Raw genomic sequence first — 17,608 nt, 5'->3', positions numbered from 1 at the left:
TTATTTATTTATTATTTATGGCTGTGTTGGGTCTTCTTTTCTGCGCAAGGGCTTTCTCTAGTTGTGGCAAGCGGGGGCCACTCTTCATCACGGTGCGCGGGCCTCTCACTATCGCGGCCTCTCTTGTTGCGGAGCACAGGCTCCAGACGCGCAGGCTCAGCTATTGTGGCTCACGGGCCCAGCCGCTCCGCGGCATATGGGATCCTCCCAGACCAGGACTCGAACCCATGTCCCCCGCACTGGCAGGCAGACTCTCAACCACTGTGCTACCAGGGAAGCCCCAGAGTCTATTTCTTGACTACTCTATAGAAAATAGTGGCTATCCCCATCCCATATTATTTTCCCCCCTGTTATTAATATTTATCACCATATGACAAACTATCTGTTTGATTGCTTGCTTTTTATGTGGCTCTTTCCACTAAAATGCAAGGTCTATAAGGACAGAGCTCAACTGTGTTGTAACTCTGTCTGAATCATAGTAAGCAATCAATAAGTGCTTGTTGAATAAATTTTGGGATTCAGTAATGTGAATCCTGTTAACAAAAAACCAAATAGCTCCTCAATAATTACACGTCTCCTACTTGTCTGTATTTTTAATTTACCTAGACCGTTTAGCTGCAGATTAGATTGCATTTGGTGATTTGAATTCCTTCTCTCAAGGTTAAATATTTAACTACAGTAGCATAAAGAAAGAGGCAGCAGAAGCCCTACTCTGTGGTTTTACAGAACAATTTAAAGCCTCATTTGTATTTCATTAAGAGAAAATATATGGAAGAAGGATCTTGATTCATCATCCTTAGATTATCCATATTTTCATATTCATGCATCATGCTGACTTCCAATTTATTCTGTTAGGCAATGAAGCAGCAAATGTTGGTTTACTTTAATTAAAAAGCTACTCAAGTTATACCAACACCAGTTAAAGTTCCATTACATGAAATGGACCATTATACATCATGTAGTAACTACAATGATACAGATACAATGGAGAACTGAACAGAATTTTAAAAAAAAATTTGTCCCTGGAGATTCTCAAATTGATTGACTCAGCCACAAAATACCACTTATTTTTCATTCAGAGAATTTAGATAATGCCTTGGTAGGCCATGCTGCCTACGTAGACAGATTTATTTCAATCTTTTCTACCCTTAACTTTTAAGTTACATAAGATTTTGAGCTATTTTAACAATATTAACTCAAAAAAGGAAAAAAGTTATAATGGATGCTGAGTTCTGGTAGATCTGAAGCAATATTAAGTAAATTATAATTATTACTCATGAAGGAAATATTAATATCATTGATAATTTCACACAGGGTTCAGCAAATCAAGGCTGCAGGACAAATCTGCCTACCACTTATTTTTGTTCAGCCTGAGAGCTAAGAATGGTTTTTATATTTTTAAATGGCTGGAAAAAAATCAAATAGAGAACATTTCATGACATGTGAACATTATATGAAATTCAAATTTCAGTGTCCATATATAAAGTTTCACTGGGACACAGTCCCAACTGTTTGTTTCCATATTGTCTGCTTTCACGTAAAGTTGAGTAGTTTCAAGAGGGATCATTTGGCCCCCAAAGCCTAAACTATGAACTATCCAGACTTTTTCAGAAAAACTTTGCAGACTCTGATTTAGTACACTGATTGCCCCAGATTTTCTCAGTAGACCACGTGCATCAGAATTCAGTAAAGAAAAACAAAGTGCAGATTTGCCCTCTCTCCCTTGGACGGTCTTGCTCAGTGGCCGTAGAGCAGTTTCAGGTTCTTTCGGGGAGTCCATAGCATCGGGCTGGGGACTCCCTGACTCACTTCACGTGTCCTTCTAGTAAGGGCAGTGTGGGATTATTTCCTTGTTCATTCTGTGCATTATTGCACATAACATTTTCAGAAGGCAGACTCTCTCGTTAGTCTTGACAGCACACATTTTTCTCAGGGTTTATTTGGTTTACATCTTTAGAGCATTTTTAGTTACATGCTTGTGTTAATATGGTAATTTAAATAGGGTAATATAATTTAAAGAGACAAAAATCCATAAAGTGATATCGTAGATTAAACTACTCACCATGGAAAACAGATTAAGTACCAATATTCATAAGCAAAACTAGTTTCCCATTAATTTAGATTTGAAGTGAAGATGGTTCTCTATTATGAATTATGCCTGGAGAAAAAAGGGGATTCAGTTCATATATTGAATAAAACATGGATATCTGTATTTCAGTGCATTACACAGAAGCAAAGATATTAATCTATCACTCTATATCAAGTCTAGGTAAGGGGTTTTGATATGAGTCCTTTAAAACAAAATTAGTGATGAGTTAGGAACCTGAGAAACCCTCACAGACTGGGTTTTCTTTCAGCCTCCCATTTTGGCTCTATTTAATATCGCTGTAACGCATCTATCCCACAAAGATTGTTATACTTTATAATGTTATTGTTATTTTATTCGGAGATTCTTTATCAAAAGGCTTACTTTTAAGGTAAAAATGTTTTCTTGATGATGGTGCATATAAACAATAAATAAATGTTAACTCAATATGATTTGTATGACTTTTTAAGTAAAGGGGGAGAAAGTGAACACTAACTCTGCTCTTGCCATCTTGTTCTAAAACAGAGCTAGAAGAATATTCACTTCAGTTCTGTAGATTTGTTTTTTTTTTTTTAAGGTTGAATTACCTTTGGCCATTCTTTATTTATTTAATTATTTATTTATTCTTATTTTTGGCTGTGTCTGGTCTTAGTTATGGCACGTGGGATCTTCATTGTGGCATGCAGGATCTTTTTGTTGCGGCACACGGGTTCTTCGTTGCAACGTGTGGTCTTCTCTCTAGTTGTGGCACACGGGCTTCTCTCTAGCTGTGGTGTGCGGGTTTTCTCTCTCTTGTTGTGATGCAGGGACTCCAGAGCATGTGGGCTCTGTAGTTTGCGGCATGCGAGCTCTCTAGTTGAGGCATGTGGGCTCAGTAGTTGTGGCGCATGGGATTAGTTGCCCCGCAGCATGTGGGATCTTAGTTCCCCAACCAGGGATGGAACCCATGTCTTCTGCACTGGTAGGTGGATTCTTTACCATTGGACCCCAAGGGAAGTCCCTATTTTGTTTTTAGATAAACTTTTTTTCTAATTAAAAATTTCATTGAGATAATTGTAGGTTCACATGCAGCAGTAGGAAATTATACAACAAGCCCATGCAACATTTAATAGTTTCCTTTACTGGAGATATTTTGCAAAACTCAGTTAAATATCACAATATGGATATTGATATGGCTATGGCCCACCTGCCTGATTCATATTCCCCTAGTTGTACTTGGATCCTACATGCGTGTGTTTATAGTTCTATACAATTTTATCATATACATAAAGTCACTCCTGCTCTTTTATTATTGTTTATTTTTTTTTTAACATTAACTGTTTTTTTTTTTTTTTTTTGGCTGTGCCATGCAGCTTGGGAGATCTCAGTGCCCCAACCAGGGATCGAACCTATGCCCCCTGTACTGGAAGTGTGGAATCTTAACCACTGGACCGCCAAGGAATTCCCTCTTTTATTATTGTTTAAATTGATGTTTGCCTGATATCTTTTTCCATTTTTAAAATTTCAACCTACCGATGTTGAACTTGAAGTGAGTTTCTTGTAAATAGCATGTAACTGCGTCATTTAAAAAATCCACTCTTTAATCTGTTTTTTGATTGATGTATTTAAATTGTTTACATCCCAGTAATTATTGATCTGATAGAATTGCCTGCCATTTTATTTATATACTTTTTTTGGTTTGTTTCCTCTGGTTCCCATTCCTATGTTTCTCTTTTCTTGCCTTCCTATGAGTTACTTGAACATTTTTAGAGTTCCATTTTGATTTATTTACAGTGTGTTTGAGTGTCTCTCTTTGTGTAGCTTTCAGACTGATTGCTCTGGGTACAATATGATACATACATGAGACTGATCACAGACTACTGGTATCAATATTTTACCACTGTGAGTGAAGTATGGAAAGCTCACTTGCATTTAGGTTCCTTTACCTAACTTACTTTTAAATATCATTATATTGATTACCAGATGGTTTATGTATTTTGTTTTAATCATCAAATATAGTTCATAAAACTCATGAGAAAAATGATAGTTTATTGTATGAACCTATATTTCTGGTCTCTCTGTGGTTCTTGCTTCCTGATGAAGAAGAAAACTTTGTTTCTTTATTTCCTCATTTTATTTTTGTTTGAAGAATATCCTTTAATCTTTAAGGATAAGTCTGCTAGTAACAAAATCTTTTAATTTTTCTTCATCTGAGAATGTCTTTATTTCCCCTTTATTCCTGAAAGATAGTTTTGCCAATGTAGTGGGTTGAATAGTGGTCCTTAAAAGGTGTATCTATGTCTTAATCCCCAGGACCTGTGAATGTGACCTAATTTGGGAAAAAGGTTTTATAGATGTAATTAAGGTAAGCATCATGAGATGAAATTATTCAAGTGGAACCTAACTTCATTGAAAATTATCCTTATAAGAGACAGAATAGGGAGAAAGAGAGACAGTTGTGAAGATAGAGAAAGAGGTTGGAGTCATGCAGCCCTAAGCTAAGGAATGCCTGGAGCCACCAGAAATCAGGAGAAGCAAAGAATGAATTATCCTCTAAAGCTCAGAGGGTGTACAGACATTTCGATTTTGGCCTTCTGTCCTCCAGAAACATGAGGAATAAATTTCTGTTATAAGCCTCTCAGTTTGTTACAGCTGCCCTAGCAAACTAATACAACCAAATATAAATTTTGAGGTTGACAGTTTTTTTTTTCAATATTTGAAAATTGTTGTGCCACTTCTTTCTGGTTTCCATAGGTTCAGATGAGAAATCTGTTGTCATTCAAATAGGCATTTCTCTGTCAGTAATATGTTATTTCTCTCTGGCTGCTTTTAAGATTTTTTTCTTTGTTTTTAGTTTTCAGAAGTTTAATAATGATGTATCTTGGCATGGATTTGGGTTAATCTTGTTTGGGATTCACTCAGCTTCTGGAATCTATAGGTTTGTATCTTTCACCAAATTAAGAAATATTTCAATCTTTATTTAATTTTTTAGCCTCACTCTCTCTCTTTTCCTTCTTGAATTCAGATGATACAAATGTTGATTTTTGTTATTTCCCCAAAGATTCCTAAGTTCTCTTCATTTTTTTTCAGTTTTCTTTGTGTTCTCAGATTGCAAAAATTCCATTTTTATGTCCTCAAATTCACTGATTCTATTTTATGTCATCACTCTACTATTAAGGCCATGCAGTGATTTTCTTAATTTCTGTTATTCAATTTTTCAGTTCTGTAATTTACAGTTGGCACTTTTAAAATAACTTCTCTTTCTTTGCTGATATTTGCTATTTTTAAATCCATTCCAAGGAAATTTATACCTGATTGTGGAAGCATTTTTATGACAGGTGCTTTAAAACCCTTGTCTGATAATCCCAACGACACATTTATCTCAGTATTGGCATCAGTTGACTGTCTTTTCTTATTCAAGTTGTAGTTTTCTTGGTTCATGGTATGACAGGTAATTTTTTTATTGTATCCTGGACATTTTGTCTATTATGCCAAGAAACTCTGGGCCCTATTCAAATATTTTAATTTAGCATGCAGTCACTCTGTTTAGGTTTATCTGCACACCCTGCCTACATTTGTGGGCTGCGGTCCCAGTGACAGTTTAATTTTTAAAGTGTCTATGGTGTTATTTTGGTCTGTTTGGTTTAGCTGGTGCCACTGGGACCCCATGGGTCCCTACTGATGCTGCCTAAGGAGTGGGAAGGGTTTCTCCATACTGGGCCACCAGGTTTTTCTTAGTAGGGGAGGGAAGTCTCAGGTTCATGTGGTCAAAAAGTCTTCCCTGGCCAGGCTAGGTAGTAATAGTATTAAAATTCCTGCCTGTGGGAGATGAAGAACATTTCTCAGTCCAGGAGCTTGTTGTGGCAGGATCTCCCCTAATGGTACCTACTGGCCATCGCTGTGTCTCTGGGTGGAGCAGTCTCAGGCCTGGGGAGGCAGTGAGACTTCTGGCCAGGCTTGTTGGGATGAGAGTCATCTTCATGCTGCTGGGCCCCCTCAGTATCTTTTGGTGGGGGAGGGGAGTCTCAGGCCCAGCCAGAAAAGGAGAGCATTCCTCCTGGCCATTTAGTGTTAGTGGAGCTTTCAACCAATTCTCCATTCTAGGAGTGCTGGAGGTACACGTGGTGTTGTCAGAGGGTCTATTTGATCTGCAGGAAGAATAAGCCTACCTACACTGTCTTCCTTTGCTAGTTTGGGGTCAGACAATGTTGAGTCTGCATCATCTTTTTCTGTTGGGTGGAAGAATGTAAGACATCCTGCTGCTGTGTTTTTCCTCCAGTTCTGGGATCCCAAACCAGTTTGCCTTCTTTTTATCACCTTTTAGAGTTCTACCCTGGTTGCCTCTTTTGTTATTTTCAGAGTTTATAGTTTTATGAGATAGGAAGTAGCAAAGAGAAATGGGTTCATAGCATCTTGTTTGGACTCAAAGTCTTAGGTAAACTTTTAATTCAGATACACTATGTGTACAAAGAAGGAACACCTTATGTTACGATTGAACTTTATCCTCCAAAAAGATATGTTAAAAGCCTAACCCCCAGTGCCTCAGAATGTGACCTTATTTGGAAATAGGGTATTGTAGCTGTAGTTACTTAAGGTGAGGTCCTACTGGAGCAGGGTGAGCCCTTAATCCAATATGACTGGGGTCATTGAGAAGAGGAAGAGACACAGAGATACAGACACATGAGGGGAGAATATTTTCTAGTGATAGAGGCAGAGATTGAAGTGCTGTAGCTGCAAGTCAAAGGATGCCAAGGATGCCGGCAAACCACGAGAGACAGGAAGATGTAAGGAAGGATCCTCCCCTGCAGGTTTCAGAGGGAACACAGCCCTGCCAGCACCTTGATCTGAGAATTCCAGCCTCCAGAACTGTGAGACAATAAATTTCTGTTGTTTTAAGTCACCCAGTTTGTGGTACTTTGTTACAGCAGCTCCAGGAACCTAATACACCCTATATTTTGAAAATCCCTTCCAGCCAGAGGAAATATGGTCTGATTATGAGACTGAACTACTGGTGGATCACAGAAGTATCACGTATTTTTCTAGCCTATAACTAAATTAAGTGCTACCAGCCTGAACAATTATTTCTAGAGGTGGGAACACAGGACAGTAAGCCTCCCATATGCTTCTTTTGATAACATTTTCTATTTGGACACCTACTAACTGTGATGCATGGTTAGAGACAAAGCCTTCACTGCTGCCTGGAAACCTTGTTTATCTCTTGTTGACTCCCTTTCCATTTTCCCACATTTTTTTCCCCTACATATCTTTTGCACTCTGCAAATTATTAGTTTATACTCTTCTAAGCAAACTCTCCCCAGATGACCTGCCTTCCTACTCATTTTATGAAACAGAAGATTCATAAAATGAATCCCCTCAAGTCTTTTCAACTTTGAAGAAGTGTTCAAATCAGCATCGCATCTCCTTCCACATCTTTGTACAAACCAATGCCTTTGAAGATAAAACTCTGCTTTAGGTCAACTAGCTTCTCTGGAGGGAAAGTGTTGGGTAGTAGAAAAAACATAATTTAGGTGTACTTACTCACATTTCTGGACCTCTGGATTTTTTATGCATAAATGAAGGGTGTAGGGTTAGATTATCTTGAGGTTTCCTTCCAATCCTATCATCTGGAACCAGTTTCAAGAGATCACTTATGGCAATGGACAAACCAGAGAACTGGCCATGCAGGAAGAGGAGAGAAGATCTGTCCAAGAGAATCATGCAATCATAGACCAGCTCTTTCTTACTTATAGTACTTTCTGGTGGTAAGCAATGATCAAAGAGGGGAATCAAGGTGGAACCAGGAGTGTCTGGAGAGCCAGTCCACGTGACACAAGGCAAATGTGTGCAAATGAGGTGCAAGAACCAACACTCAGTATCAGGCAGTTTCATAGTCATATTCTACCCCAGTGCTGTTGAGTGGAAATAAAATGCAAGCCACAAATGTGAGCCACATACACAAGAAGCTACAGGTGAAATCAATGTCAACAATATGTTACATTCTTTTTTAATATTAAGTCTTTGGATTTCTGTATATATTTTTTACTCACATCACATCTCAATTTGATGAGTGGTACACCATGTGCTCCAGCCACATGTGGCTAGTTGCCACCATACTAAACAGTGTAGGTCAATACTACATACTATGAGTGACTTATGGTTGTGTACACATTACCTCTTTCAATCAGCACTAACACAATCATTTACTGTTCCCCATCTTCTAGGTTTCTTACTTCTTGCCTTTATCACTGCTTTTTCAATTTCATGTCCTCTGTTAGGCTCCAAATTTGTGTTCTACAAGGACAATAATTATGCCTGTCACTCATTTCTTACCTTGCCAAAATCAGAATAAAGAAGAAAACACAGTGGAAAAAAAAAACTACAAGTTATTTAAAACAACTATTTAACATATTTATATAGTGTTTTATGACTTTCCATATCTTTTGGCTACAATACCTTATTTAATTTTCACAGTGACACTATGAGTTCTCCAAGGACTGTTTCCATTTTCTTCCCAGCACACCAAGGTGTCAACATGTCCAAAGCTAAAATGACAATCCTTCCTTTCTGTTCTTTCATTTGCTTCTGTATTCTAGTGCTTAGAGACGGTTGTGCCACCATCTGCCCCATCAGCCTGCCTGGGGGACGACCTACACACCTACCCCCCTCACCTTCTCCCTTCTCTCATCTCCAGACCCCTTATCTGATGAACCAGAATTTCTGCTGATTCTACCCTTAAATATGTCTTAATTGTAGATGTTGTTTTCATCTTACCTTGATGGTCAGGCCCACATCCTTTCATGCCTAAACTATTGTAATATTCTTGTAACTGGTCTCTGCCCCCGTACTTGTCCCCTAATCCACCCTGTACAGTCCCCTTTCTAAAACACACACGTGTTTATGATTAATGACTCCACATTTCTTAGAACAGTGCTGCTCTAAGTTTAATGTGAGTTCAAATAATCTGAGCATCTTGTTAAAGTGCAGATTCTGATTCAGTAGGTCTGGACCCCCAGATTCTGTATTTTGAAAGATGGTGGTGAAGGTGCTTGCCCCATACCATATTTTGAGTAGGAGCAGTGTAGGGGATAATGTACACACCTCCTAGGGTGGCATTCACTAAGACCTGGCCTCTGTCTAGCTCCCGGCCTTAAAACATATTTTCCTTCATCTCTAATCTGCCGAAGCTGCTTATCCTCTCTCTAGACCCTCCAATCTAAGTCAATCAATTTTGGCACGTGTGTGAAAAAAATTCACTTAAGCTGAAACCCCACAGTTAAAATTTCAATCGCTTTTTTGTCAACCCTCCCAATCCCATCACTAAGAGGCCACCGGGGACGTGACAGGCAGCTGATTCCAACCTCAGCATCCATTCTGCCCTCTTGTGGCTTTTGCTTTCAAATGAATCCAAGGGGTTTTGTTTGCAAGGTCTTTGCACTTCTTTTGACTCCCTGGTCCAATTCACCTCCCTGGTCCAATTCACCGTGCAGTGGGGTGGCGTCGGGAGCTGAGGGAAGAGCTCCTCCAGCTCCTGAGTGAGACTTTCTGTGGAGGCCTGGATCCGGGGGCTTATGGGGTAGGCGACAGCTCTGTGGGCAATGCTCTCATCTCTCCTTTCAAGACCACAGTCCTTGGGTCTCAGGCAGCTGATATTGTCATGTTGTCGGAGCTTTTCCTCAGTTTGATCAGCGCACAGGCCCACCTCCTTCCCCTTTCCAATCAAGGTACCTGGGTCAAGTCTAATCTCCAGTTCCCACCTCCTCCGGATCCACAGACCGGACCCCTCACACTTTTGTTTGCTCGTGTGTTCACTAGTTTTCACTTTAGAAATATTTACTGAGCAACTGCTGTGTGTCAACGTAGTGTGAGGTCCTGGGGGTACAGTGATGGAGGCAACAGCTATAACCCTGACACTTAACATTGCTTAAAGGCTCTGCGTGAGACAGACGCTTAACAAACAATGAGGGTAATTCGTGTTTTAAAAAAGGAAGACAGAGTAATCAGGGAGCCTGTAGCTTACCCTACTAACCTTGAGTTCTGACACTCTACCCCAAGGCATTAATATATGGAGTTACCGTGTCACAGCTCTCACGGCATGGCCATTAAAAGGAAATCACTCTTTTTATTAATTATTAGGTTAGTTATTATGATTACTTCTTTTCAGAGGTCAAATATATCAACTACATTGCAGTTAAATAAGTTCCCTCTATATGTTAATCAGGACTCCTTTGGTTGTAAGAAACAGGACCCAGCCTGAACTGCTTAAGCAAAGAGGAGGAGACCGTGATAATAGCCAAGAACAAGGTTGGACAAACAACCCAAGGGAAAGACAGAGGTGGAGGTGGATTCACCGACAACAGGAACTCAGTCCTCGAACATCTTCATCTTCCCCTTTCTCTCCATGCTTCTCATCAAGGTTTCTCTGTACTGTTTATATCGTTTATAGCTTCTGCCATCAGGCAGCAATAGACTACTTTTCCCAGTTGCAATCTGAAAAAGCTCAGAGAAGAACTCAGCCATCATTTCTGGACCAATCACGTGTGGCCATGTGAAAGACGGGGCAGCTTCCACTATGACCATGTGATGGAGGAGGGGAGAAGGGCGTCGTTCCCAGGAGAAGGCAGAGGTGATGGGCACATGATACTATAAATGTCTATTTCCAATACCTAGAAAGCAAACCACTAAGGTTTCCAAGTTCCAGACATATATTAATATTTGGGATTCAGGAATAAGAAATTAGAATTCTTGGGAATTTTCAAAATTATGTCATTCTTAAAATACCTCCAATGTTCTTCATACCCTTAAAACTCATTATTATAGATATCTAAAAATACTTGATTAATAAGAAATATTAAGTTCGGAAGCTATTTACCAAGAATCATAGCCTACAGTGGATATTTAAACACTGGCAATGCTAGCAAACATTATTAGGTCGTATTCAAATAATGTAACATTTAGATCTTCTAGCGAGGCTAACAACACTATACCAAATCACACGTCTGAATTGCCAAGTTAAGGCCTTATTTTGCTTCTTGTACTTACTGTTCATTGGAACGCCTTCCATGGGATTCGTATGAAGTACCCTGTGCATATAGGCTGTGAACACACAATATGGCAAGAGCTACAAGCCAGAATGACTGATTAGACTGATTTTTTTTTTTTTTTTTTTTAGTGTGGTCCTGTCCTGGCTCCTGGAAAAGCGAACCTTGACCTTCAACTTTAAGTGTCAGCTTTCACTTCTCTTGCTTTCAACTTGATATCTGTGAATTTCTTAGAACTAGTAAGGTTTCTGTGTTGATTATTAAGGTTGAATTCTTGCAGAGAGTTTAAATTATTTCTCCTGATTTCTCAACGGTTTTTTTCTTGAACTCTGGAACTTGTAAAACCATTTCTCCTGAAGTTCTGGGAAGGAATTCCTACCTGAAAACACTGCTATTTGTACTTACTTTCTATAGGAAAATGTGTTTCAAGTTCCACATGACTGACTTATCATTGTGAAAACTCTTGAAAACATCCTTTACAGGCAAAGGGGTTTTATAACATGGCCCATGTGATTATTCTTCCTTTCCCTGGAGCAGAGGTGGAATTATTATATTATTACCCATTGCTAAGAGGCTCTGAATGCTTCTTCTCAAAAGAATTTCATACATAATTCAGCAAAGTAAGGGAGCCTGCTATGCTTTGTGAGTTTCCCAGGTCAACTTTGCCCAGATAGGATACTTGTTTATATTATAGTTTTAACATTGGTATTAGAGACTAAGGAATAAAAGAAATATTTTCCTCAGTTTTTTGAATAAGTTAAAAAAGTTTGACTCAATACTGGTTACCCCATTTGTGCACCAGGGGACGTTATAAAAGGGGTCAGATCATCTCCTTCCTTTGAAGTATACATACCCATGTGCTTCCACGGATTGGCTGGGCAGTGCAGACAGATTCTTTTGGGCCTGGCTGTTAATCATTGGCACCCAAAAGTACCATAATATTTGAAAGATGAAAATACTAACCCCTCGAGCACAGAGCTGAAGAGATGTCTGAGCAATGTTTGGACTTGGGGAGATTTTCATGAGAAGTGAAAGTAAAAGAAAGTGACAAATCACTGACACCACAGGATGGTTCTAATACTTTGCGTGTGTGCCTGCCAAACACGTGTATTAAACCCCTAGGGAATGAATGTTGAAAAGCAGACAGGAAGGCAGAGAAGGGGTGAAGGCAGGTGCCCAGCACACAGACATCCAGTAGACATTGGCAGCGTTGAGTTAAAGTCGGGGCCTTGCCTTTGAGGTGCCTGACTATATAACCTGATCAATGAACCAATGCACAATTCAAAAACTCTTTGAATCACATCTAAGGTAGTTCATAAGCAAGGACAAATCAACGTAGGGCAACGTTACCACAGCAAAACCCCAATTCCTCACAACCTTATTAATCACAATCCTGAATCACCTAGAGTTTGAAAGAAAGAACAACACATCAGAAACTGACTTTGGTGTTTATTCAGAATAACATGCCACTGATTTATCTCATTGCATCAAAAATACTAGAGGGTGAAAAATATGTTCAGAGTGATCCGTTTTAAGCACTGAAATGACTGACTCATGAATAAATTGTGTCTGCTCTTGAGATTTTTATTGAGAAGCAAATGAAAAAAATTGGAAGCGTTTAAACAAAACGAAAATTTTGTATCCAGGAAAATGTAATGATGTGGAATGACCAAATCTCAGTACACTTGGCTCACTGAGGCTGCTTTATAGCTGGGTACCCAGAGAAAACTTGGAGTCATTATAATCATTTCAGCTTTTAAACCTTCTGGATTTTGCAAGGAGTTATGGGGATTACTAAGATCTGGCTTTTGGGACCGTCCCTCTAAAATCTGACCCTCCAATTGATACGGCCTCCACCAAGCCTTTCGGTGTCTTGGGGAATTTCCATGGGAACCGAGCAGTTAGTGGTAAATGAAGTCCTTTAGGAAATGTCCATTTAGGGGGATCTGACGTGTGATTTCTTCCCTCCAGTGCATCCTCTGGGGTCCTCTCATTGTGGCTTAGGGTTACGTGAGTCGTCTCCTTGGGCTTCTCTCCCCACTACCCATCTCAGCCACAGAGCTGCCTTGGCAGACAGTCTGGTAACAGAGGTGTAGGGCTGCAGTGGGAAGAGCCTCTTCCAGAGTCTACATAAAACTCCGGGCGGTCCCCAGAGTGTCTGTCCTAGGTGCCATCAGCGCCCTACATACACCTGTTGGAAATGAGTTGATGACAGCAGTCCGGCAACTCATCGACGGTCAGGAAGAGGCCAGTGGGAAGGGCTGAAAGCCTGGAATGGCATCTCCATTCCAAACCCAAATTGAAACCGGAAACCCAGAGAAACTCAAAGATGATTTCTAATTCCCCAACTCCTTCAACCTAAAAGCAAATCAAAACAAATAAATAAAGGAAGAAAGGAAGAAGGAAGAAGCTGAAATAATTTATTGCCTAGGCTAAAATTACAAAGCTAATATGGAAGAAACAAAATCTGAAAATGATAACTAGACAGCCCTTCCGGAGGAAGCAATGTCTTTCCACCAGGAAACTACCTGGAGGATGTCCTTAGCTAGTTTTTAAAACTTGTTATTAAATAACAACTTAATTTGTTATTAAATATTACTATCATCAACAAAATTTTTTAAATGATGGTGGTAGTGAAGGAGCTATGTCTATCAAACAACCAAATAATGTGGCTTTCATTTTCTACCATGGCAGCAGTTAATGAAATATTACATTATGTTTGTATTATATTATAATATTTTATGCCATATTAAAATTATACAGCTGGCTACAGAATTTCTCCAAGGGGAAAACCATGGGGGAAGATTGACCACTGAAAGTATTTTCTTTTTCTAAAATAGAAAAAAATAGTGGGAAAAAATGAATTTAAGTTGAATACCTACTTTCAACAGAAGACATTATTGATCTTTTCTGGGCAAGTGGAATACCCTCTCTGGCTAGTCCAATCTTTGACTCACTTACAATCCACCCTGTATCTTCCACGGTAACAGGTACCCTTGGTGTCCCTGCCTCGTGGCCTCAGCTCCCACATTTCTGGGCACTCCAACCACGATTCTCCCCGAGACTCTTTCCTTGGGGATTTTCTCCGGTGTAAGAGTCCACCTAATCCTTGATCGAGGCCGACCAGAAATGCCTAGGGGGTAACACTTTCTGGATCCACCCTCATCCAAGTGACTGAGGAAAGCTGATGGGAAAATAGCCCCACTGCCCGACTCCTTGGTTAGGACAGTGCTGGTGGGATTCTGCATAGTTAGATTTCCCCAAAGGACTGCTTCCTCGTTCTGTGGTGGTAATCTGGGGCCACCTGCTGAATCAACTCTTGTGCCACATCCTTGTCTCAGGGCATGTTTTGGCGGAACCCAACCTAAGATACCCATGAAAGGCCCAATTTCCCCCATTCCATCACCCATCTCCCTGCAGCTCCCCCCTCCAACCATCTAGGGAGCCTAAGGTGGAAACAGAGCCCTTAACTGCCTTCTCTCTTCTGGCTTGCACAGCCCCACCTGTAACCTCACTCCCGCCTCCCTTCCTCCCTCCTCACTGACCCAACTCCTGACCTCCCACCTGTAAGCCGAAACTCCTCCTGGAAGGATAAGCATTGCTAATTCTCCTTCTAAACAAATGATGCTGCACTGATAAAATAGCAGCTGGAAAAGACAGGATGGATGCAGGAAGTTGCCATGCACCTTTCTCAATTCACTAGGCCCAGCATTTCTGAGGAACATCCGGAAATCCAGACATTTCCTTGGATTGTTGCAGCTCTGATAAAAGTAAGCAGACCGAGTATCTGCTCCTACACCCACCGCCCACTCTTCCCCCACTCCAAGATAATAAACTGTTTAAAAATACTTTGCTTTAACCCTTCTGATATATTGCTTCTGTTATTGCTTTCTATTTATACCTCTAGCCCACCAGTTCCTGGAACTGTTGATGCCTAACGCTTAAACCAACTGCTGTAATTCTGAATAAAACTGACAGCTCTTTCTGGGTTCTCTAATTAGGAAAATCTTGAAGGCAAAGAACTGGGTAAAAAGAGTATATAATTCATTTCCAAGCAGGTACTTTTGGATGTAAATCAGGAAGAGCTATCTTCCTTCTGATTTGTCCTACATATTGTTTGTATTCCAAGCGGATCATTCTTTAAAGATTTTGTTCAAAGGGAACCATAGCTTTGCTATGAGCTGCATTTACTCTGCCCCAGTCAATTGTGTCCCCAACGCATGAAATTTTGGGCAGACCAATGACTTTGCAGAATTTTCCAAAACAAGGTCCTGAACTACCTGCATTAGCACCGTATGGCACCGTGGCTGAAAAAGAAATTCATCAGACCACCATTGACTGACTCAGTGCAGCTGTGGGGAGAGGTCCACTGATTCTAAAGTACAGAAGTTTGAGAACAACAGGTTTGGGGGTTCAAACTTGACAGGAGGTTTAGGTTACGAAGATTGAACCGAAGTTTTCCTTGTCTCTCCCAGGACTGAATCCATGGTGTTGACCTCATCCTCTGGCTGCCACTAAGTAAGCTAAGAAGCGTTTACACTAGCACTTCTTCTGTGGAGTGACAAAGACTTGTGCTAAGCCCTTCTGCTGGAAAGTAAAAAAGAAAACAATGAAAAAGATTGTTTCCAAAGAGGAAAATGCACCCAGGTTTTCTAATGGGAAAAATATGACGTGGGTAAGCATAACACCTTAGGCAGCAGGAACAAGGCTCCTATTTTCTCAATTTTGATAAACTGTTCCTTTGGGAGCAGATCCTTGAGGAGAGATGTTCTAGTTTCCTGACTTGGATGATGGAGAAAAATCAAGGAGAGTTGTTTGCATTTGTACTGGGAAAGAAATGTTACCTTCAATTTTTTTCTAAAATCAGTGTTTTTGATGATATCTGCAGTTCAAAATCTCATGTGGTCTTATGTAAATGCTCTTGGATTTTCCATCTGTCAAGACGCGATTAAGTAAATTCAGTCTCTTTAGAAATAATCATTGTTTCCTGGCCCTGGATTTGGAAGGATTTCCAAAGTAGATGACAGAAGTTTGGAGCAGAATCCCACTTGGCATCATCGTGACGGGATTCATTATGGGCATCTAGAGTATAGCTCAGATCAAGGACGAAGGGATTTTACTTTAGAATCCAATGGTGAATGTGTTTGTGGATGTCAACAGACCATTGCGAGAAAATATACATGACTCTGGTGAGTAAACAAATACCTTCTTCCTGGAGCAGAGACCTGTTGTGGGCTTGGGAGATCTGAAAAAGAACAGAACAATAGTTATGTCTTTTAAAGACTCTCAACTTTCAGAGCGGTGTTCAAAGTACACATCTTCTGACGAAGAAGTTCATATCTGCTACTGATGGGAGATAGCAGCCTGTGGCATTTTCCCATAAAGAGTTTGTATCGTTCTTTGGGTATTTCAGGGTATTCTTACATCCTTGTCAGGACATTCCAAATGATGTCCTTTGTGGTTCGGTGTTACTGACCAAAGTCTTCACGTCAGCACTGGTTCCATATGAGAGATGTTTGCTATAGGAGTTTGTTAATAGAAATGTGGTTGATGAAAGTCGTATAAACTCTTGTACTCTGAATGGTTTTATTAACGCCACTGTCTTTCCAGTCTGGTAAGTTATACACTCCCTAGCCTCCAACTCTCAATCTTTTTATACCTAGCCAAGAATTTTCCAAGACAGAAGATCTGAAAATGCTTCTTTATCACTTGAAGACCTGGCAACATGAATGAATAATACTTTGCACAGCTTTTCTGTGTATGAGTCATCGACCCCAGGAGCATAAACCAGTTTTTCAGTTTTAAATTATTTAACCCTTTTGTTACTCTCCTCCTAATTAGTGTCCATTGTGTTTCAAAACCCATTTTTATGTGTTTATTAATAGCCAAAGTATTTAATGAAACCATAGAAACCCCTGGAGGAGAGGCAGTTCTATTTCTTTTGAAAAACAAGCAATTCACTTAACTTCTTTTCTAGTCAAGTGAAAAGATTTAACAGTTGGAAATTATCATTTAGTTACTTATTTTTTTCCAGCTTTTAGTCTCTTTGAACTTTCACCTCCACACATAGTCTCCCAACTCCTGGAAAAGAATTATTTCAGTCAACCAGTCAAAAGTTTACAGATCATATACATGTTTTAAATTTTCTGTCTTCCTCAATATTTGGATTTCTGAAATGTTGCATTAAAATACCTTTTTTTGGAAAGAAGTTCTCATTTCTCTATCATGGCTATTATCATTGAACTGATTTTTTTTTGGCTTGGAATTTTTAAATGACTTTCAGTTTTTCTGCTTTAATTTTATCCTAAACCCAACCCTACATACCTGCAGCACCAGCATCACCTGAAGCTTGTTAGAAATGCAGCATCTCAGGCCCCACCCCAGACCCTCTGACTCAGAATCTGCCTTTTAACAGGATTTCTTGCACACATTAAAGTTGAGAAGCTCGATTCTCACCTAATCCTTCCACCTTATGGTAGCATTTCCAAAGCAAAGGAGCTCAGAG

The 17,608-nt window shown here is 39.8% G+C and overlaps 2 long non-coding RNA genes across 2 annotated transcripts in view; one reads left to right on the top strand and one right to left on the bottom strand.

Moving 5' to 3' along the window:
- LOC309660329 overlaps positions 1 to 17,608 on the top strand; it is a 277,845-nt gene that overhangs the window by 75,643 nt on the left and 184,594 nt on the right. The gene's annotated exons all lie outside the window — the stretch shown is intronic.
- Positions 294 to 17,608, bottom strand: part of LOC309660313 — a 38,141-nt gene continuing 20,826 nt past the window's right edge. Inside the window, exons 2-3 of the long non-coding RNA XR_014263331.1 lie at positions 11,105 to 17,184; positions 294 to 8,356 (exon numbers count right to left, since the gene is read on the bottom strand). This is a non-coding gene — a long non-coding RNA (uncharacterized lncRNA). The remainder of the gene's footprint in view (positions 8,357 to 11,104; positions 17,185 to 17,608) is intronic.

Source organism: Balaenoptera physalus (assembly GCF_965194825.1).
Source record: "Balaenoptera physalus genome assembly, chromosome: 4".
NCBI classification, from domain to species: Eukaryota; Metazoa; Chordata; class Mammalia; order Artiodactyla; family Balaenopteridae; genus Balaenoptera; species Balaenoptera physalus.
The sequence above is the reverse complement of the archived record's forward strand: the minus strand, read 5'-3'. Positions and strand labels throughout refer to the sequence as shown.